The sequence below is a fragment of the Hyperolius riggenbachi genome, chromosome 5 (assembly GCF_040937935.1).
Source record: "Hyperolius riggenbachi isolate aHypRig1 chromosome 5, aHypRig1.pri, whole genome shotgun sequence".
Classification (NCBI taxonomy): Eukaryota; Metazoa; Chordata; class Amphibia; order Anura; family Hyperoliidae; genus Hyperolius; species Hyperolius riggenbachi.
Window position 1 is genome coordinate 80,214,460 of NC_090650.1, and position 22,589 is coordinate 80,237,048.

A 22,589-nucleotide genomic window follows, 5' to 3' on the forward strand; every position below is an offset into this window, starting at 1 on the left:
GATCGGTGTAACACAGAGAGGATCTGATTACCGGTGATCTGCAGTATCACAGAGAATACAGATATATACCCGATTATTGATGATCTGCAGCAGTGGCGTAGCTAAAGAGCTGTGGGCCCCGATGCAAGTTTTACATGGGGCCCCCCAAGCACTCTATACATAACAATTGATGCGGCGCACCAAAACCTGCCAAGTACAACCCCAGTGTCATAGGTGCAAGAAGGGGATGGGGAACAGTGTGTTAAGGATTACTACTATTCAAAGCATCTATAGAAGTGATTATTACCAGCACAGGACCAATAGAGAGCTAATACTGTAATAAAGGGGGGGACCCTTCGGGGCCCCTCTGGCCCAAGGGCCCCGATGCGGTCGCTACCTCTGCACCCCCTATTGCTACGCCCCTGATCTGCAGTATCACCAATAATCAGATATATCTCTGACCTATGGACACCTGAGTAATATGAGTGTTTGGTGCAACAGTAATACTTTGAGGAGAGCACCCGTATAGAGGGTGCTAGGCAGCACGAGATACTGCTTAGAGATCTGGTTCCTTCCAAAGGTCTGATGCTCCCCAAGGGGCGGAGCCAGGCTGAGAGTGGGAAGGACCAGAGAGTGAGTGACACCATTGGTGAAGTGTCACTGACAGGTCTGTGAACTATCTTCCAACAGGGAAGATAGTTCTCGAGGTCGGACAGGCCAGGTCGGTAACAGACAGACAGCTTAGATACAGATACAGCAGACAGATACAAAATCTTAAGACAAGCAGGGTTCAGCAACAGAGTATCAGATATAGCGAGGTACCAATTCAGAGATCAAGAGAGTTGTCAGGAAAGCAGAAAGTCATAACAGATAATAACAATGCCTAATCTTAGGTGTGAGCTCCGTGATTCTCAACACCCTGGAACTAGTCTGATATATAACAGGATGGTAATACAGTTCCCTAGTCTTGGGTGTGAGTTCCTTGATCATCAACACCCTGGAACTAGTCTGAAGTAATAACAGATAATATCACAGATACTGACAAGGTCTGAGTGCTACCACGTAGTGATCACAACGCCAGACACCAGAGAAATGACCAGCACCCAGTATATATACACCAGCGCTCTCCTGCGCCTCCCCTAAGTGCTGGACCAATGAAACCTGGTAGAATTGTCAGCTGACCGGCTGGATCAGCTGACACCCTTCTGACTGTCATAAAGGCTCTGCCTCTCAGCGCGCGCGCGCGTCCTTCTGAATCTGTGTGGACTATCAGTCCCAGCCACACCAGACATGTGTTGTAATGCAGTGTTTCTCAACATTTTATTAGTATGTACCCCTTTTAAAACCCTGTACTCACCAAGTACCCCCTAGCAGAGTAAACATTATCACAAGTACCCCTTGACAAATATATATTTAATCGTAGTACATGATCATTGGTTCTAAACAATTTCTAAGCATTTACAATTGCTTTTAATTAGTTAAAACACTAATTTGGTGTTGTTTAAATAAGATTTATCATTTTATATAAACTCTAAATTTGTTGTTCTTGGTTAAGTATATCAAGCCTGAGTACCCCCTGGAACCATCAGAAGTACCCCCTGGGGTACGCGTACCACACGTTGAGAACCTAGGTTGTAATGTATCTGCTGGTTTGAACGCGGGGCCAGCTGCACCGCTGTCAGAGCATGCGGCGGTTCCTCCGCGTTCAACCATACTGCTAGTGGTCGGTCCATGCGTGCAAACCACCGCGTCGGATGCGGAATCCGCCGCCTTGTTCACTGGGCATGCGGCGGTTTCTCCGCGCTCCGTCAGGCTAGTGGATGCAGGCCCATGCGCGTCAGCTGCTATGTTGGACGCGGAATTAGCCGCCTTACTCTGAGTACTCGCGGAGGCTTTTCCGCGTTTTCTCACAATCGTTCGACCATTTGGTGCACTTTACACAAGGAGATGCTGTATGCGAAAGCGATGCAGAGGAATCATTTTCTCCACCCTCAGCACAAACAGAGCCGCTTGAGGTATGCTAAAGCACATTTGGACAAGCCAGTTTCATTTTGGAATAAGGTTCTGTGGACTGATCAAACTAAAATTGAGTTATTTGGGCATAACAAGGGGTGTTATGCATGGAGGAAAAACAACACAGCATTCCAAGTAAAACACCTGCTACCTACAGTAAAATATAGTGGCGGTTCCATCATGCTGTGGGGCTGCGTGGCCAGTGCAGGAACTGGGAATCTTGTCGAATTTGAGGGACGCATGGATTCCACTCAGTATCAGCAGATTCTAAAGACCAATGTCCAGGAATCAGTGACAAAGCTAAAGCTGCGCTAGGGCTGGATCTTTCAACAAGACGACAACCCTAAACATTGCTCACTATCCACTAAGGCACTCATGCAGAGGAACAAGTATAACGTTCTTGAATGGCCATCTCAGTTCCCAGGCCCTAATATAACTTAAAATCTGTGGTGTGAGTTAAAGAGAGCTGTCCATGTACGGAAGCCATTAAACCTGAATGAACTAGAGATGTTTTGTAAAGAGGAATGGTCCAAAATACCAGAATCCAGACTCTTATTGGAACCTACAGGAAGCGTTTAGAGGCTGTAATTCCTGCAAAAGGAGGATCTACTAAACATTAATTTCATTTCTTTTTTATGGTGCCCAAATTTATGCACCTGCCTAATTTTGTTTAAACAATTATTGCACTTTCTGTAAATCCAATAAATGTAATGTCACTTCTCAAATATCACTGTGTGTGTCTCCTATATGATATATTCAACTGACATTTTTTATCTTAAAAACCAACGATTTATACAGTAAAATAATTACGATTAAAAAGGTTGCCCAAACTTTTGCATTCCACTGTAATTAACAGCTGAAATCCAATCACAGCTAAACAGCAGCGCCCAAATCAACCCAAATGACAGCTCACCCTCTGCCGTTCAAATTCCCGGTGGTGTTAAAGGACCACTATTGCGAAAATTGTAAAATCTCACTCATATTATAAATGCGAAAGTTTGGATGTTTGTTACTCAAGCATGCAACAATGGCTGATTTGAATGAAATTTGGCACACACATAGTACATTACTTGGAACAATATATAGGATCCTTTTTATCCCAGAACCAAAAAGTGGATGGAGACAAATACAAATTTGTTAAAATGTAAACTGCAGCCATTTTTACACTGTTAATGGTGGGGTTCTCAAACTTTGCACAGTTGGTCACTGGGTGACTGGGGTTAATATTCAAAAAAGTGGGTGGAGCCTACAAAAGCAAATCAAAATTTACCTATTGCTTCAAGGGGAATATTTCATTGCTGCCATTCTTGCAATGTTAATGGCACAAGCCTCAAACCTGGTACAGTTGGCCATTGGGTCACCAGGGTTCAATTTCAGAAAAGGGGGTGGAGCCACAAACAGCCAATTAGATTTCTTTAATTTCAATGCAAATTATTGATGCCAAATACTGCAAACTAGGTCGTCGAGTAATTGAGTGTTAGGGTTAGAAAAAGTGGGTGGATCCAACACCAGCCAAATACATACCTGGACAACGCTGGGCCATCAGCTAGTTCAAAAAATATGTAAATGCATTCAAATAAGAAGTACATTTCTTCCAGAGTAAAATAAGCCATAAATTACTTTTCTCTTATGTTGCTGTCACTAACAGTAAGTAATGGAAATCGGACAGAACAAACAGATTTTGTACCAGTCCATCTCTTCATGGGGGATTCACAGGGTTTTATTTATTTTCAAAAGAACTTAGTGAATGGCAGTCACAGCAGGGAGAAGTATAAATCTTTGTATAAATCTTTTTCAGGGGGTGTCTATATAAAGAATAAATTTGCTAAAGAACAGAGGTGCCAGCAGGATAAAAAGTAATAAAGGTTTTTAAAAAATTGCTGGGAGGCAGACAAGATAAACTGTCTAAATTAAGTCAATACATTTATTATTGGTACCCCAAAAGATGCAGTGCGTTTCGCAGGCAAAGCCAGCTTCATCAGGCAATAAAGTAGGGGACAAACAGTATCTTGTCAGTAGCACGAATAGCGCTATTCATGCTACTGACAAGATACTGCTTGTCCCCTACTTTATTGCCTGATGAAGTGGGCTTTGCCTGCAAAACGCGTTGCATCTTTTGGGGTAACAATAATACATTTATTTACTTAATTCAGACAGTTTATCATGTCTGCTTTCCGGAGGTAAGTCCACCACTGCCTCCCAGCAATTTTTTTAAAATTTGTATTATTTGTTATCCTGCTGGCGCCTCTGTGCTCTAGCAAATACTGTGTCCATCTGTACTACTTACTTTACTATAGGTTTACTATATCAAAGTTTACTATAACGGGATTCTACTGTATTTGAAGATAATGTTTATTTTTACAGAGTGAATCATACAGCAATTCATTTAATTTAATGTTGTCTTTGCTAGAAGTATGCAACACTGCCCTCTGTTGGTTAAACAATATGTTGCATGGTTTTCCAGCAGCCCAATAGCTTACAAGTGTGAGTGCCCTGCTCATGCTTGGAATCTCCACTTGAGCCAATGTGTCGGCATACAAGAGGTGTGGAGAGGTTAAGCATGGTCAAGAAAATGTGACATGCAATGTCCATAGAGCACTAAACAACCGATAAGTGCAGAGAAGTGGTTAAAGAGGAACTCCAGTGAAAATAATGTAACAAAAAAGTGCTTCATTTTTACAATAATTATGTATAAATTATTTAGTCAATGTTTGCCCATTGTAAAATCTTACTCTCCCTAATTTACATTCTGACATTTACCACATGGTGACATCTTTACTGCTGGCAGGTGATGTCAGTGGAAGAAGATGCTGCTTGCTTTTTTGGCAGTTGGACCCAGCTGTAAACAGCTGTTATTTTCCACAATGCAATGAGGTTCACAGACAGGAAACTGTCAGGACCACTGTGGGATTCACCACAATACCATACAGAGCCCCCTGATGATCTGTTTGAGAAAAGGAATATATTTCTCATGGGAAAGGGGGTATCAGCTACTGATTGGGATGAAGTTCAATTCTTGGTCACGGTTTCTCTTTAACTGCCTCCAATGGTGTAGCTAAGGAGCTCTGGGCCCCAGTGCAAGTTTTACATGGGGCCCCCCAAGCACTGTATACATAACACTGATACGGCGCACCAAAACCTGCCAAGGACAACCACAGTGTCAGTGGTGCTAGAAAGGATGTGGAACAGTTTGTTAATGATCACTACTATTCAAAGCATCTATAAATTTGATTATTACAAGCACAGGACCAAAAAAGAGCTAATACAGCAGTTGAGGAAGGGCCCCATGGGGTCCCCCTGGCCCAAGGGCCTCCATGCGGACGAGACCTCTACAACCCGTATTGCTACGCCACTGACTGCCTCCACTGAAAATAGGAATATAATACAGTGGTTTGCAAAAGTATTCGGCCCCCTTGAAGTTTTCCACATTTTGTCATATTACTGCCACAAACATAAATCGATTTTATTGGAATTCCATGTGAAAGAACAATACAAAGTGGTGTACATGTGAGAAGTGGAACGAAAATCATACATGATTCCAAACATTTTTTACAAATCAATAACTGCAAAGTGAGGTGTGCTGAATTACTTGGCCCCCTTTGGTCTGAGTGCAGTCAGTTGCCCATAGACATTGCCTGATGAGTGCTAATGACTAAATAGAGTGCACCTGTGTGTTATCTAATGTCAGTACAAATACAGCTGCTCTGTGACGGCCTCAGAGGTTGTCTAAGAGAATATTGCGTGCAACAACACCATGAAGTCCAAAGAACACACCAGACAGGTCAGGGATAAAGTTATTGAGAAATGTAAAGCAGGCTTAGGCTACAAAAAGATTTCCAAAGCCTTGAACATCCCACGGAGCACTATTCAAGCGATCATTCAGAAATGGAAGGAGTATGGCACAACTGTAAACCTACCAAGACAAGGCTGTCCACCTAAACTCACAGGCCAAACAAGGAGAGCGCATATCAGAAATGCAGTCAAGAGGCCTATGGTGACTCTGGACGAGCTGCAGAGATCTACAGCTCAGGTGGGATCAACTCTTCCGCGCCCCCGCTCGTCCGCGCGTGCGTCGGATTCGATACCCGCTCGTCCCCGCCGGCGTCGATTATTTTCCGCTCGATTCCCCGCTATTGTCCGCTCGCGGGGAACGAGCGGGGAATCGGCCGCGGCGAGATCGGACCTGTCGGATCTTATCAATCGAGCCGCATCAGCGGCTCGATTGATAAAAAACATCGGCACGTGTGGACCAGGCTTTAGTCGTGCACTGCACAAAGTTGGCCTTTATGGAAGAGTGGCAAGAAGAAAGGCATTGTTAACAGAAAGCATAAGAAGTCCCATTTGCAGTTTGCCACAAGCCATGTGGGGGACACAGCAAACATGTGGAAGAAGGTGCTCTGGTCAGATGAGACCAAAATAGAACTTTTTGGCCAAAATACAAAACGCTATGTGTGGCGGAAAACTAACACTGCACATCACTCTGAACACACCATTCCCACTGTCAAATATGGTGGTGGCAGCATCATGATGCCTCTTCAGCAGGGACAGGGAAGCTGGTCAGAGTTGATGGGAAGATGGATGGAGCCAAATACAGGGCAATCTTGGAAGAAAACCTCTTGGAGTCTGCAAAAGACTTGAGAATTGGGCGGAGGTTCACCTTCCAGCAGGACAACGACCCTTAACATAAGGCCAGGTCAGCAATGGAATGGTTTAAAACAAAATGTATCCATGTGTTAGAATGGCCCAGTCAAAGTCCAGATCTAAATCCAATCGAGAATCTGTGGCAAGATCTGAAAACTGCTGTTCACAAACGCTGTCTATCTAATCTGACTGAGCTGGAGCTGTTTTGCAAAGAAGAATAGGCAAGGATTTCATTCTCTAGATGTGCAAAGCTGGTAGAGACAGACCCTAAAAGACTAGCAGCTGTAATTGCAGCAAAAGGTAGTTCTACAAAGTATTGACTCAGGGGGCCGAATAATTACGCACACCTCCCTTTGCAGTTATTGATTTGTTAAACATGTCTGGAATCATGTATGATTTTCATTACACTTCTTACTCTCACGCGTTCTGAGGCAAAGTAATTACAGCTGAATATACAGCTACAGCCTGTTGTCTTGGCTGGTATTCCCTTTCTCAAGATGTTCAGCTGTCATACAAACTCCCATGTCACCCTATTTATGTCACACAGAGATCATCTTCTTTTATGAGTGCTTTCCGCTACTTTGTTGCTGGATGTTCTACAAATATTTTCCTGTCACAAAACATGTTTAATAACAACAAAACAGCAATGCCACCCGGGGCGGTGCTTTCATGATGCAGTTTAAAGCTCATCATTCAGGCGGAGGATTACCTGGGGGCGGTGCCAGACATAAACTAGAAGAGGTTGCGATATCACTGGACACAACCCTTCTGGAGAGTGACGCTGCCGCCTGCCGGCCCCACCAGAAGCGGTGGCCTGCAGGCTGCAGATATGTGGAGGAGGAATCCCTTAAGGAGGGGTGGCCGGGACCTGCCACAGAAGCCGAAGCAACTGAAGAATGGCTGCCGGGAAGGGTGGAGGGGGAATAAGTGAGCGTGTGCTGTGCTGTTCCTTTGCCAAAGCGTCTGACTGAGGTCTGACTGGCTGAGCGAGGCGGCTCAGATGGGAGCAGCCTGGTAGTGTTGTCCGGATCATGAACAATTCGGATCTTTGATCCGAATCTATTTTGTGAGTCTAATCATCCGAATCATCAAAATGAGTGATTCGGATCGCAAAAGGGGCGGGGCCAGGAGCAACACGCCCCCCTCTCAGCGGGCAGCGGGGTCCTGGAAGCAGAGCAGAGATGGATCGCTCTGTTGGAGGGGACTCAGGGGAGCCAGCCTTGCAGGGAGACAGGTAGAGGGGACATGGGTGCCACTGCCAGATGTGTGTAGAGCACACATACTGGCTATAATGTGCTGCTCATTATAGGCTGTGTGTTGCGTAGTTGCGCACAGTGAACACATTGGAAGCTTTTGGCTCAGCACAGCTCAGTAACTTTGCAGGCACTGTGATTGCTGTGCAATATGATCCTCCTGCACTCGGCACTAAACAGCTGCACTTTACTTCTGGGAATGCTTTGGCGGATGCTTTCTTTCACTGTGCGACGTTTGCTTTCAAAGTACACAGATGAACATATAGGTGAAATATATGTAAAGCATATGATTGCAGCATGTGGGTATTGTGTGCAACAGTGCAAGCAAACATTTCTGCTCTCTGCTCGTCCCTCTTCCCATCTCTGTCCACTTCCTGCCCTCTGTCCATCTTCTCCCCTTCTCTGTGTGTGCACCCTCCTCCCCTTCTCCTGTCCACAGCAGGGAAAGACCTGTCCTGCTGTTCATTTCACCCCCAAATGCTTCGGTAGTAAAATGATCCGAGATTCGGATCAAAGATCCGGATCTTTTCAATGATCCGATTCGAATCATCCGGATCATTGAAAAGATCCGAACTTCCCATCTCTACAGCCTGGATGCAGGAAGACAAGGGAGTGAAGGCAGGAAACACAAGTTGGACAACTCATGGAAAAGGGGGGGAGGGGGGGTTGAGTGAGAGTGGCACAGAGAGCCCACAGGCTTGTGACTGAGGTCTGAGGTGGGAGAAGACTAGTGTGGAAAGGACAGTGAAGAATGTGGCCATTAAGAATGGCTTATGGAGGTCGGAGGAGCATGAGACAGACTGATACGTTGTTTGCCAATTGCCAAGCATCTGACTGAGGTCTGACTGAGGTGGGAGAGAACAGACAAGTGAAACTTGAAAGTGAAACCTAATCTTGCTTGGGGGAAAGCCTTGTGAGGGGAAGGGGGTCCTCACAGTCTTTGCTTCAGGCAGCAAAATGTCCAGAATCGGCCCTGTTGCCACCCATTTGCTGGCGACCACTGCAGCCATTACCTGAAGCATAAAGCTCCAAAGTGATGCCTAGGAATAACTTTAGGCCAGGGCTCACTACAGAGCAGCTCTGCAATATTGAAAACTGCCCGTGATTTCCAAATCGTGAAGTACCGCGATTTTAACCTCTTGAGGACTGCAGGGCTAAACCCCCCTAGTGACCAGGCAATTTTTAGTTTAAAAGGCCACTGCAGCTTTAAGGCCAAGCTGCAGGGCCGCACAACATAGCACACGAGTGATTCCCCCCCCCTTTTCTCCCCACCAACAGAGCTCTCTGTTGGTGGGGTCTGATCGCTCCCCCCATGTTTATTTTTTTGTTTAATAAATATTATTGTTGTCGTATTTTGAAAAAAAAACCCTCTTCCTTTAAATCCCTTCCCTCCCTCCCTCCCTCCCTCCCTCCCCACAGCCGGCCAATTACGGCGATCGGCTGTCATAGGCTTCTGCCTATGAGAGCCGATCGCTCTCTTGTCCCCCATGGGGACAGCCGTGTCACACGGCTGTCCCCAGTGCAGCGCTGCTGCTGATCGCAGCGCTGCACAGAGTAAATAGACGGCGATCACGCCGTCTAACAGTCTCCCGAGCGGCAATAGCCGCTCGGAGACTGAAGGCGGGGCGGAGCTCCGCCCCCCAAGCAGGAGATGCGCGCGCAGCCTGCGCGCGATCTCCTGCAAAACAGAGCCCCAGGACTTTACGCCAATTGGCGTTAGGCGGTCCTGGGGCTGCCGCCGCGGCCACGCCTACTGGCGTGACGCGGTCGGCAAGAGGTTAAACATGATTCCAGAAGCAACCATGATTTAGCCCTGCAGCCATAGAATGCGATCGCTCTGACAATGCTTCATGCATCGCTTTACGATCGCTTCACCAACCACTGTCATAGCATTCCTTTGTTGCAGCGTTTTGCCGATTGCCTTGATGTAGCATACCTCCCAACATTTTCAGATGACAAAGAGGGATACCTTTAAGACACGCCCTGCCACAACCCTGGTCAGGCCCCCACCACACCCCTAATCAGGCATACCATAGGATTCATAAGCAAAAGATGTAATTTTATAATTCAAACCACACTGGCCCTTTTTATCATTGCTACTTTTCCTTAATATTAACATTTGCAAATAGGAAATACTGTATATCAATTTAAAAGAAGACAATAAAGTTTGATGATGATGATGATGTTATCCATTCAGCCGTATCCGTGCTGTCCAATCATGTACCATTTCTGCCAGTTGCCTTAAAGAGACTCTGAAGTCTCCTGAAAATGAGGTTTATATCTTAAAAACCTCATTACCTTTATTGTCCATCTTAAAACGCTGCAGAACCGCGGCTGAAAACCACCTCAATCACCCCAAACTCTCGGGGACATCGTAGGCTCCTTCCGCATAGAGGCAGCGCAGCTCTGCCTCTATGCGCGTCAATCAGCCCAGATCGCCACCTCTCCCCCGCCCCTCTCAGTCTTCCTTCACTGAGAGGGGCGGGGGAGAGGCGGAGATACACGCCGATTGACGCACATAGAGGCGGCAGCAAAATCCACGACCAAGAAAGTCATGGATTTTGCCTGCCATGTACCCCCGTCAGTTTGGGGTGATTGAGGGGTTTTTCAGCCGCGGTTCTGCTGCGATTTAAGAGGGACAATAACGTTAATGGGGTATTTAAAATAAAAACCTCATTTTCAGGAGACTTCAGAGTCTCTTTAAGCTCAATCCTGTGTCAACGTTGATGGTGTCAAGTAAACGCGTTCTCTGGCAGCCTTGTCGCCTTTTGCAACTGATCAGTACTAGCATTAGGTCTTTCTCTAAGGAATTTGATTGCATCACATGGCCGTAATATGTGAGTCTGAGGATCTTGCCTTCCAGTGACATGTCTGGTCTTATATGTTCCAATACTTCTTTGTTCCTCATCCTTGCTGTCCATGGAATCCAAAGCAACCGTTGCCAGCACCACAACTCGAAGGAGTCTCTTTTTCTTCTATCTGCTTTTCTTAGGGCCCAACTTTCGCAGCCATACAAGGTTATGGGTAAAACGATTGTAATGCTAATGTCTTTGCTTTTCCATACTTGGTTCATGCTTACCATCGCATTTCTGCCGAGGGTTATCCGATGTTTTATTTCATGACTACAATCTCCATTTCGATCGATCTGAGAGCCGAGGAAAGTAAATAAATAAATAAATGTAAATAAAGTTTAGAGTCAATTAAATATTTTTTTGTCAGTAGAAAAATACACATATTTATATAGATTTATATAGATCTTTCCATCAGTCCTAAAAGAGGGACAAATGAGGAAGAAAGAGAGACAGGGTTCCAAAAAAGACTGCCCCTCATAAAGAGAGACAGTTGGGAGCTCTGGATGTAGTGCAGCCCCAGCCCTTAGTGAAATGCTTTCTTGCATCAATGATCGTGATGTTTTTCTGATGGCAGGAATATACAGGATCTTTTCAAAAAATTAGCATATTGTGATAAAGTTCATTATTTTCTGTAATGTACTGATAAACATTAGACTTTCATATATTTTAGATTCAAATACACACAACTGAAATAGTTCAAGCCTTTTATTGTTTTAATATTGATGATTTTGGCATACAGCTCACGAAAACCCAAAATTCCTATCTCAAAATATTAGCATATTTCATCCGACCAATAAAAGAAAAGTGTTTTTAAAACAAAAAAAGTCAACCTTCAAATAATTATGTTCAGTTATGCACTCAATACTTGGTCGGGAATCCTTTTGCAGAAATTACTGCTTCAATGTGGCTTGGCATGGAGGCAATTAGCCTGTGGCACTGCTCAGGTGTTATGGAGGCCCAGGATGCTTCACTAGCAGCCTTAAGCTCATCCAGAGTGTTGGGTCTTGCGTCTCTCAACTTTCTCTTCACAATATCCCACAGATTCTCTATGGGGTTCAGGTCAGGAGAGTTGGCAGGCCAATTGAGCACAGTAATACCATGGTCAGTAAACCATTTACCACTGGTTTTGGCACTGTGAGCAGGTGCCAGGTCATGCTGAAAAATGAAATATTCATCTCCATAAAGCTTTTCAGCAGATGGAAGCATGAACCAACTTTTGAACCAGAAACAGCGGCAGAAGCGCCTGACCTGGGCTACAGAGAAGCAGCACTGGACTGTTGCTCAGTGGCCCAAAGTACTTTTTTCGGATGAAAGCAACTTTTACATGTCATTCGGAAATCAAGGTGCCAGAGTCTGGAGGAAGACTGGGGAGAGGGAAATGCCAAAATGCCTGAAGTCCAGTGTCAAGTATTCACAGTCAGTGATGGTCTGGGGTGCTATGTCAGCTGCTGGTGTTGTTCCACTGTGTTTTATCAAGGGCAGGGTCAATGCAGCTAGCTATCAGGAGATTTTGGAGCACTTCATGCTTTCATCTGCTGAAAAGCTTTATGGAGATGAAGATTTCATTTTTCAGCACGACCTGGCACCTGCTCACAGTGCCAAAACCACTGATAAATGGTTTACTGACCATGGTATTACTGTGCTCAATTGGCCTGCCAACTCTCCTGACCTGAACCCATAGAGAATCTGTGGGATATTGTGAAGAGAAAGTTGAGAGACGCAAGACCCAACACTCTGGATGAGCTTAAGGCCGGTATCGAAGCATCCTGGGCCTCCATAACACCTGAGCAGTGCCACAGGCCAATTGCCTCCATGCCACGCCGCATTGAAGCAGTCATTTCTGCAAAAGGATTCCCGACCAAGTATTGAGTGCATAACTGAACATAATTATTTGAAGATTGACTTTTTTTGTTTTAAAAACACTTTTCTTTTATTGGTCGGATGAAATATGCTAATTTTTTGAGATAGGAATTTTGGGTTTTCGTGAGCTGTATGCCAAAATCATCAATATTAAAACAATAAAAGGCTTGAACTACTTCAGTTGTGTGTATTTGAATCTAAAATATATGAAAGTCTAATGTTTATCAGTACATTACAGAAAATAATGAACTTTATCACAATATGCTAATTTTTTGAGAAGATCCTGTACAGCTCAATTCACCTTTAGGGTCTTTTCACACTTCACACTTATGTATGTATGGCAAAACCGTACTTATATGTAATTTGCCACTAGTGTTCACACTATGAGTCACATCATTCACACTTGCAGTGCATTTTTTTAAATGCATTATAGTTCTGATGTTTTTAGAATATTTTTTAGTGAAAGCATGTGTTAAAAAAATGAATGTAAACACAGCAAAAAACACACTGCAACTGCTCTTGCACTTATGGAAATTCAGTGTGAAAGAAGAGGCAGGAAATTATCTGAAGGGGCAGGAAATTAAAAAAAATATACGGTATACATACCTGGGACTACCTCCAGCCCCCTTCATGCTAAACGGTCCCTTGCCATCCTCCTCCGCCTCCTGGTTAGCCCGCTAGGTGGCCCGTTAAGTCCGCCAGTTGGGGTCAGTCAGCTAAGGTGCAGTCTGCCCACACATGCTCTCCCGTCGTGCGAGTAGTACTGCGCAGGCCCAGAATGCTCCCGGCAATGGGGCACGCCCATGTGCCGTATGCCTCGGTTTGCAGACCTACTGGGGCTTCTAACGGGAGATCCAAGAGGGGGAGGAGAGCGGCGAGGGACCGATTAGCCTGAAGGAGGCTGGAGGAAACCCTAGATATGTATATATTTTTTTATTTTTGTTTATCTCAGGTTCACTTCAACCTCCTTAGCGATATGCCCAACACTGTGTTGGGCATGCCGCTGCAGAGGTTTTGCTGCCGATAGGGACCCCCCCCCCGGAAATAATCTTAGTTTAAATGTGTCCATTACATTCTACCTAGCACTACGCTAGCTAGTATTGTCTGCCGGCACCCCCCAGCTGGCCACAATCCCCCCCCCGATTGCCCGCTGGATACATTACCACGCCGGGATCCAGCGATCGAGCAGCTTCCCGCTCAGCTCCGGTCCTCACTATGGGGAGGATCAGGACTGTGCATGACGTCGGTGACGTCATGTACGATCCTCCCCAAAGTGAAGACTGGAGCTGAGCGGGGAGGCTGCGCCTTTCTTGGCATCCAGGCAGGGTAATGTATCCAGCGGGGCAAACGGGGGGATCAGGAGGTTCCAGAGGTGCCGGCAGACAATACTAGCTAGCCTAGTGCTAGCTAGTATCTAATGGACACATTTAAACTAATAAATTAGCATGGGGGGCACTGATAAAGCAAAACCTCCTGAGCAGCGTAATGAGCTTTACTTACCTAGGGTTTCTTCCAGCTCCTAGAAGTGTATGAGATCCATCATCCAATGCTAATGTTCCCTTCTCCTCCAGGGTCCCACTGTCACTTTCTTAAGTTTGCCCACCCTGAATCTGAATTGAAAATAAACTTATGAGATAATGAATTGTATGTGTAGTACAGCCAATAACTAGAACATTAGTAGCACAGAAACCAGTCTCATTGTTTCCAGCACAGGGAGAGTTAAAAGAATACTATAATGGGAAAAAAATGAGTTTAACTTACCTGGGGCTTCTACCACCCTCCCGCAGACGTGTGCTGGGCCAAAACAATCCTCCAGTTCCCCGCTGTCGGTCTCTTCCGGTATTTGCGACTTTAATGTCGCAAGCTACTGCACCTGTGCGGCCCTGGCCGCTCGTTTCCTCTCTCCCGCTGATGTCGCCGGGAGCTTCCTGCGCAGGCGCAGTATGCATACTGGAAGAGAGCCGCAGTGGGGGACCAGAGGATCGTTTTGTCACGGCGCGGGCACAGGACGTCTGTTGGGGGTTGGTAGAAGCCCCAGGTAAGTTAAACTCACTTTTTTTCCATTACAGTAATTCTTCAAGAAACTTCAGTTGTTATCTATGCAAAAGAGCTTCTCTGAGCTCTCCAACCAGTTTAGTTGGCTACAGTGCAGTTTTCTGAGGCACTTATACTTCAAAGAAACAGTGAGAGGCAGCTTCAGACAAGATTTTTACTGCAGGGCAGTTTAAATGCAGAGTGTAGTTTATAAATTTCAAATATGATAGAATGATGCAATGCTATGAAAAAAAGCTATATACTTAAAAATGAAAACATGAGACACTTTTTTTGCTACTACCGTGTTTCCCACGAAAATAAGACAGTGTCATATTAATTTTTGCTCCAAATGATGTGCTACGACTTATTTTCAGGGGATGTCTTATATTTCTATGAACACACAAGTTCCTGTGTTGTGTCCTCCTGCCTTCCCAATAGAGAGGGCTCGAACCTCCGATTTTAGGTTTGTGAACCTCGAACGTGAACTTCCACAAAAGTTCGCGAACATGCGAACTTCGTGAACCGCGAAAGACTTCAATGGGGAGGCGAACTTTGAAAACTAGAAACATTTATGCTGGCCACAAAAGGGATGGAAAAGATGTTTCAAGGGGTCTAATACCTTGAGGGGGGCATGGCGGAGTGGGATACACGCCAAAAGTCCCAGGGAAAATTACGGATTTGACGCACAGCAGGGTATTAAGGGCAGAAATCACATTGCACTGCTAAATTAGAGGCATAAAGTGCTTTAAAACATCTTGTGTGTGTATACATCAGTCAAGTAGTGTAATTAGTGTACTGCTTCACACTGGGAGACCAAACTCACTGTGTAACGCACCGCAAACAGCTTTGTGTGGTGATGGCCGTGCTGGACTGTAGAGTTGGGCCGAACGGTTCGCCGGCGAACGTGGTTCGCGCGAACGTAGGTGGTTCGCGTGCGGGTACCGCACGCGAACCTTTTGCGGAAGAAGTTTGGTTCGCCCCATAATGCACTGAGGGTCAACTTTGACCCTCTACATCACAGTCAGCAGGCCCAGTGTAGCCAATTAGGCTACACTAGCCCCTGGAGCCCCACCCCCCCTTATATAAGGCAGGCAGCGGCGGCCATTACGGCCACTCGTGTGCCTGCATTAGTGAGAGTAGGGCGAGCTGCTGCAGTCTCTCATATAGGGAAAGATTAGTTAGGCTTAACTTCTTCCTGGCTGCATACCTGTTCTGTTCAGTGAGCCCTCAGCCCACTGCATACCTGTACTGTGATCCTGCCACTGCATACCTGTTCAGTGATCCTGCCACTGCATACCTGTTCAGTGATCCTGCCACTGCATACCTGTTCTGTTCAGTGAGCCCTCAGCCCACTGCATACCTGTACTGTGATCCTGCCACTCCATACCTGTTCAGTGATCCTGCCACTGCATACCTGTTCTGTTCAGTGAGCCCTCAGCCCACTGCATACCTGTACTGTGATCCTGCCACTCCATACCTGTTCAGTGATCCTGCCACTGCATACCTGTTCTGTGAACCCGCCACTGTATACCTGTTCTGTTCAGTGGACCCGCCACTGTATACCTGTTCTGTGAACCCGCCACTGTATACCTGTTCTGTTCAGTGGACCCGCCACTGTATACCTGTTCTGTTCAGTGGACCCGCCACTGTATACCTGTTCTGTTCAGTGGACCCGCCACTGTATACCTGTTCAGTGAACCCGCCACTGTATACCTGTTCTGTTCAGTGGACCCGCCACTGTATACCTGTTTAGTGAACACGCCACTGCATACCTATTGTGTTCAGTGATCCTGCCACTGCATACCTGTTCTGTGAACCCGCCACTGTATACCTGTTCTGTTCAGTGGACCCGCCACTGTATACCTGTTCAGTGAACCCGCCACTGTATACCTGTTCTGTTCAGTGGACCCGCCACTGTATAGCTGTTCTGTTCAGTGGACCCGCCACTGTATACCTGTTCTGTTCAGTGGACCCGCCACTGTATACCTGTTTAGTGAACACGCCACTGCATACCTATTGTGTTCAGTGATCCTGCCACTGCATACCTGTTCTGTGAACCCGCCACTGTATACCTGTTCTGTTCAGTGGACCCGCCACTGTATACCTGTTCTGTTCAGTGGACCCGCCACTGTATACCTGTTCTGTTCAGTGGACCCGCCACTGTATACCTGTTCTGTTCAGTGGACCCGCCACTGTATACCTGTTTAGTGAACACGCCACTGCATACCTATTGTGTTCAGTGATCCTGCCACTGCATACCTGTTCTGTGAACCCGCCACTGTATACCTGTTCTGTTCAGTGGACCCGCCACTGTATACCTGTTCAGTGAACCCGCCACTGCATACCTGTTGTGTTCAGTGAACCTGCCACTGTATACCTGTACTGTTCAGTGAACCCACCGCATCAGTGCGCATACCTGTGCAGTTAAGTGAACCCACCTACCTACGTGAGTGCACGCAGTGTGATATACCACTCCGTGCATACCCAATATGGACAAAACAGGTAGAGGAAGAGGAAGAGGTAGTGGCAGAGGCAGAGGAAGGCCACCCGGCAGGTCTGCGCGAGGTCGTGTAAATGTAATTTCGTGTGGACCTGGCCCACAGTACAGTGCTCGGAAGAAGGCACGTCCCATCACCTCCCAAGATTGTCAGGACGTGGTTGAGTATTTAGCGACACAGAACACCTCATCTTGCTCAGCCACCAGCGCTACTACTAGCACCACTTCCGCTGCATTTGACACTTTGCAAGAATTATTTAGTGTTGAAATCACTGATGCACAGCCATTGTTGTTACAGCCAGATGAATTTTCACCAGCTAATATGTCTGAGTTACGCGGCAACACTATGGATGTAACGTGTCAGGAGGATGAAGGACCTACTGATGGTGCAAGTTTGGATTTGTCTGAGGCAAGCGAAGCTGGGCAGGATGACTACGATGATGACGGTAATAGGGATCCTCTGTATGTTCCCAATAGAGGAGATGAAGAGGGGGACAGTTCAGAGGGGGAGTCAGAGAGTAGTAGGAGGAGAGAAGTTGCTGAAAGAAGCTGGGGCAGCTCTTCGTCAGAAACAGCTGGTGGCAGAGTCCGGCACCATGTATCGCCACCTATGTACAGCCAGCCAACTTGCCCTTCAGCATCAGCTGCTGAGGTCCCCATAGTGCCCACATCCCAGGGTGGCTCAGCGGTGTGGAAATTTTTTAATGTGTGTGCCTCAGATCGGACCAAAGCCATCTGTTCGCTCTGCCAACAAAAATTGAGCCGTGGAAAGGCCAACACTCACGTAGGGACAAGTGCCTTACGAAGGCACCTGGAGAAAAGGCACAAAAAGCAATGGGATGGCCACCTGAGCAAAAGCAGCAGCAGCACACAAAAGAAAAGTCACCCTCCTTCTCCTCTTCCTCCTTCAGGTGCATCATCTGCTTCTGCCGCTTTCTCCCTTGCACCTTCACAGGCACCCTCCTCCACTCCGCCTCTGCCCTTGAGCGGTTCCTGCTCCTCTGCCCACAGCAGCAGTCAGGTGTCCGTGAAGGAAATGTTTGAGCGGAAGAAGACACTTTTGGCCAGTCACCCCCTTGCCCGGCGTCTGACAGCTGGCGTGGCGGAACTGTTAGCTCGCCAGCTGTTACCATACCGGCTGGTGGACTCTGAGGCCTTCCGTAAATTTGTGGCCATCGGAACACCGCAGTGGAAGATGCCAGGCCGCACTTATTTTTCGAGAAAGGCCATACCCCAACTGCACCGTGAAATTGAGAGGCAAGTGGTGTCATCTCTTGCGAAGAGCGTTGGGTCAAGGGTACACCTGACCACGGATGGCTGGTCTGCCAAGCACGGGCAGGGCCGCTACATTACCTACACAGCCCATTGGGTGAACCTGGTGGTGAACGATGGCAAGCAGAAAGCGGCGGACCAAATTGTGACACCTCCACGGCTTGCAGGCAGGCCTCCTGCCACCTCCTCTCCTCCTGCTACATGCTCTTCGCTGTCCTCCTCCTCCTCCTTGGCTGAGTGGCAGTTCTCCTCTCCAGCTACACAGCCCCAGCTCCGCAGGGCCTATGCTGCATGCCAGGTACGACGGTGTCACGCCATCTTAGACATGGCTTGTCTCAAAGCGGAGAGTCACACTGGAGCAGCTCTCCTGGCTGCTCTTAAGAAACAGGTGGATGAGTGGCTGACCCCGCACCACCTGGAGATAGGCAACGTGGTGTGTGACAACGGCAGCAATCTGCTTGCCGCTTTGCATATGGGGAAGCTGACACACATACCCTGCATGGCACATGTCATGAATCTAGTGGTTCAAAGATTTGTGGCAAAGTACCCTGGCTTAGCGGATGTCCTGAAGCAGGCCAGGAAGTTCTGTGGGCATTTGAGGCGCTCTTACACAGCCATGGCACGATTTGCAGAAATTCAGCGTAAAAACAACATGCCGGTGAGACGCCTCATTTGCGATAGCCCCACTCGCTGGAACTCGACCCTGCTCATGTTCTCCCGCCTGCTAGAACAGAAGAAAGCCGTCACCCAGTACCTCTACAACTGGAGTAGAACGAAACAGTCTGGGAAGATGGGGATGTTCTGGCCCGACAACTGGACACTGATGAAAAATGCATGCAGGCTCATGCGGCCGTTTGAGGAGGTGACCAACCTGGTGAGCCGCAGTGAGGGCACCATCAGCGACTTAATTCCCTACGCGTACTTCTTGGAGCGTGCTGTGCGTAGAGTGGCGGATGAAGCTGCGAATGAGCGTGACCAGGAACCGTTACGGCAGGAACAGGCATGGGACCAATTTTCATCAGACCCAGCTGTTTCCTCAACACCTGCGGCAGCACAGAGGGGGGAGGAGGAGGAAGAAGAGAGGTCGTGTGCAGAAGACGAGTCAGACTCAGAGGATGATGAGCAAGGTGTTTCTTTGGGGGAGGAGGAGGAGGAGGGGACAGCGGCAGGAGAACAACCGCAGCAGGCGTCGCAGGGGGCTTGTGCTGCTCAACCTTCCCGTGGTATTGTTCGCGGCTGGGGGGAGGAGGTTGACTTACCTGACGTCACTGAGGAAGAGCAAGAGGAGATGGAGGGTACTGGATCCGACTTTGTGCAGATGTCGTCTTTTATGCTGTCCTGCCTGTTGAGGGACCCCCGTATAAAAAACCTCAAGGGGAATGAGCTGTACTGGGTGGCCACACTACTAGACCCTCAGTACAGGCACAAAGTGGCGGACCTGTTACCAACTCACCGGAAGGTGGAAAGGATGCAGCACATGCAGAACCAGCTGTCAACTATGCTTTACAATGCCTTTAAGGGTGATGTGACAGCACAACGCCAGCAAGGTACCACTGCCACTAATCCTCCTCCCGTGTCCACGCAGTCAAAGACAGGACGCTCCAGCGATCTCATGGTGATGTCGGACATGCGGACGTTCTTTAGTCCAACGCCTCGCCGTAGCCCTTCCGGATCCACCCTCCACCAACGCCTCGACCGGCAGGTAGCCGACTACCTGGCCTTAAGTGTGGATGTAGACACTGCTGTGAACAGCGATGAGGAACCCTTGAACTACTGGGTGCGCAGGCTTGACCTGTGGCCAGAGCTGTCCCAATTTGCCATCCAACTTCTCTCCTGCCCTGCCGCAAGCGTCCTCTCAGAAAGGACCTTCAGCGCAGCTGGAGGCATTGTCACAGAGAAGAGAAGTCGCCTAAGTCACAAAAGTGTTAAGTACCTCACCTTTATCAAAATGAATGAGGCATGGATCCCGGAGGGCTGCTGCCCGCCCCAAGACTAAGTCAGTCCCCGCACACACAGCATCTCTGCCTGCACGCCGTGTGACTGGCTGCCTGGCCTGCCCCAAAAAGACTAAGTCGCTCCCAGTCCCTCCACACAGCATGTCTGCCTGCAGGCCGCTTCACTACCTTCTCCGCCACCACCAACAGGGTCCGGGACTCCAAGCGGATTGCTGAATTTTTTAGGCCGCTGCTAGCAGCGGCCGCTGTAATAATTTTTATGGTGCGTGTACATGACTGCCTAATTTTTCTGGCTGCACTGAGGGCAGCTGCAACAACAAAAGAAAAGGCATGTACATGCGCCCATTCCCCTTCGTGATCATTACCTTGCCGTGGTGAAGGGGCTTGCGTATCACAATGAAGCAATGACCGGCGCCTAGACGAGTGTCTCGGGGGGCACACAAAAGATAATAAGGTCGTTGCTTCATTGTGGTCAGACCAAATTTGATCAGCTGGACAGTCACTGTTCTGTCATTCAGCTACATCAGCCAGGCCGACCATATGGGCTGTAAAGCCACCAAAACCTGCACTCTCGCCATGGTGCGCACCAGTCCAGCACGGCCGTCACTAGTACAAACAGCTGTTTGCGGTGCGTTACACGGTGAGTTTGGTGTGTCAGTGTGAAGCAGTACCTTAATTACACTACCTGATTGATGTATACACATGCAAGATGTTTTAAAGCACTTTAGGCCTGTCATTTAGCATTCAATGTGATTTCTGCCCTTAAAACGCTGCTTTGCGTCAAATCCAGATTTTTCCCGGGGACTTTTGGCGTGTATCCCACTCCGCCATGCCCCCCTCCAGGTGTTAGACCCCTTGAAACATCTTTTCCATCACTTTTGTGGCCAGCATAATTATTTTTTTTTTTCAAAGTTCGCATCCCCATTGAAGTCTATTGCGGTTCGCGAACTTTAACGCGAACCGAACGTTCCGCGAAAGTTCGCGAACCCGGTTCGCGAACCTAAAATCAGAGGTTCGGCCCAACTCTACTGGACTGGTGCGCACCATGGCGAGAGTGCAGGCGATGGCGGTTTTCAAGCCCATATGGTCGGGCTGAGGAAGCTCAATGGCAGAACAACAGTGACTGAGTGTCCAGCTGATTAAATTTGGTCTGTCCACAATGAAGCAACAACCTTATTATCTTGGGTCAGGTGTGCCCCCCAACACACTCATATAGCCGGTCATTGCTTAATTGTGATACGCAAGACCCTTCATCGCGGCAAGATAACGAGCACGAAGGAGAATTGACACATGTACTGCCTATAGAGTGTGCCCTAGTGGCTGCTGCTCTGGCGCTTTGAGTCCGCCAGGAGAAAAGCGCGATATAAATGTTATTTGTCTTGTCTTGTCATGTACATGCCTTTTGTTTTGTTGTTGCAGCCGCAGTGCAGCCAGAAAAATTAGGCAGGCATGTACATGCACCAGAAAAATTATTATAGCGGCCTCTGCTAGCAAAATTCAGAAATCCACCTGGAGTCCTGGACCCTGTTGGTGGTGGCGGAGAAGGCATTCAAGCGGCCTGCAGGCAGAGATGCTCTGTGGGGACCGACATAGTCTTGGGGCAGGCAATCACACGGCATGCAGGCAGAGATGCTGTGTATGGGGACTGACTTAGTCTTCAGGCAGGCCTGACCGTGCTTTGCAGACCAGGCTTCCGTGGCCATATGGACCTTTGACCGAACGCTGTGTGCCAGAGATGACACCACTTGCCTTTCAACATCACGGTACAGTTTGAGTATCGCCTTTTTTGAGAAATAATTGCGGCCTGGTATCTTCCACCGCGGTGTGTGGCTTTAATTTTGTGTGCTGCTTTTCCTCAGGTGGTCATCCCATTGCAGTTTGTGCTTTTTCATCATGTGCCTTCTTAAAGAGACTCTGAAGCGAGAATAAATCTCGCTTCAGAGCTCATAGTTAGCAGGGGCACGTGTGCCCCTGCTAAACCGCCGCTATAGCGCCGCTAAACGGGGGTCCCTTCACCCCCAAACCCCCCACTGCGACACTTGGTTGCAGACTTGGTCGCTCCTGGAGGCAGGGCTAATGGCTGCAGCCCTGCATCCAGTCGCGTCTATCAGCGGCGCATCGCCGCCTCTCCCCCGCCCCTCTCAGTGAAGGAAGACTGAGAGGGGCGGGGGAGAGGCGTAGATACGCGCTGACAGACGCGCGTGGGGCAGGGCTGCGGCGGTTAGCCCTGCCC

At 47.9% G+C, this 22,589-nt stretch overlaps 1 long non-coding RNA gene across 2 annotated transcripts in view; it reads right to left on the reverse strand.

Annotated features, from left to right (window-relative positions):
* Positions 1-10,544: 10,544 nt before the first annotated feature.
* The window catches only part of LOC137518275 (uncharacterized), a 29,706-nt gene continuing 17,661 nt past the window's right edge, over positions 10,545-22,589 (reverse strand). For both annotated transcript variants that reach the window (XR_011020775.1, XR_011020774.1), the window contains 2 exons: positions 14,099-14,208; positions 10,545-11,031 (listed from right to left, as the gene is read on the reverse strand). This is a non-coding gene — a long non-coding RNA (uncharacterized lncRNA). The remainder of the gene's footprint in view (positions 11,032-14,098; positions 14,209-22,589) is intronic.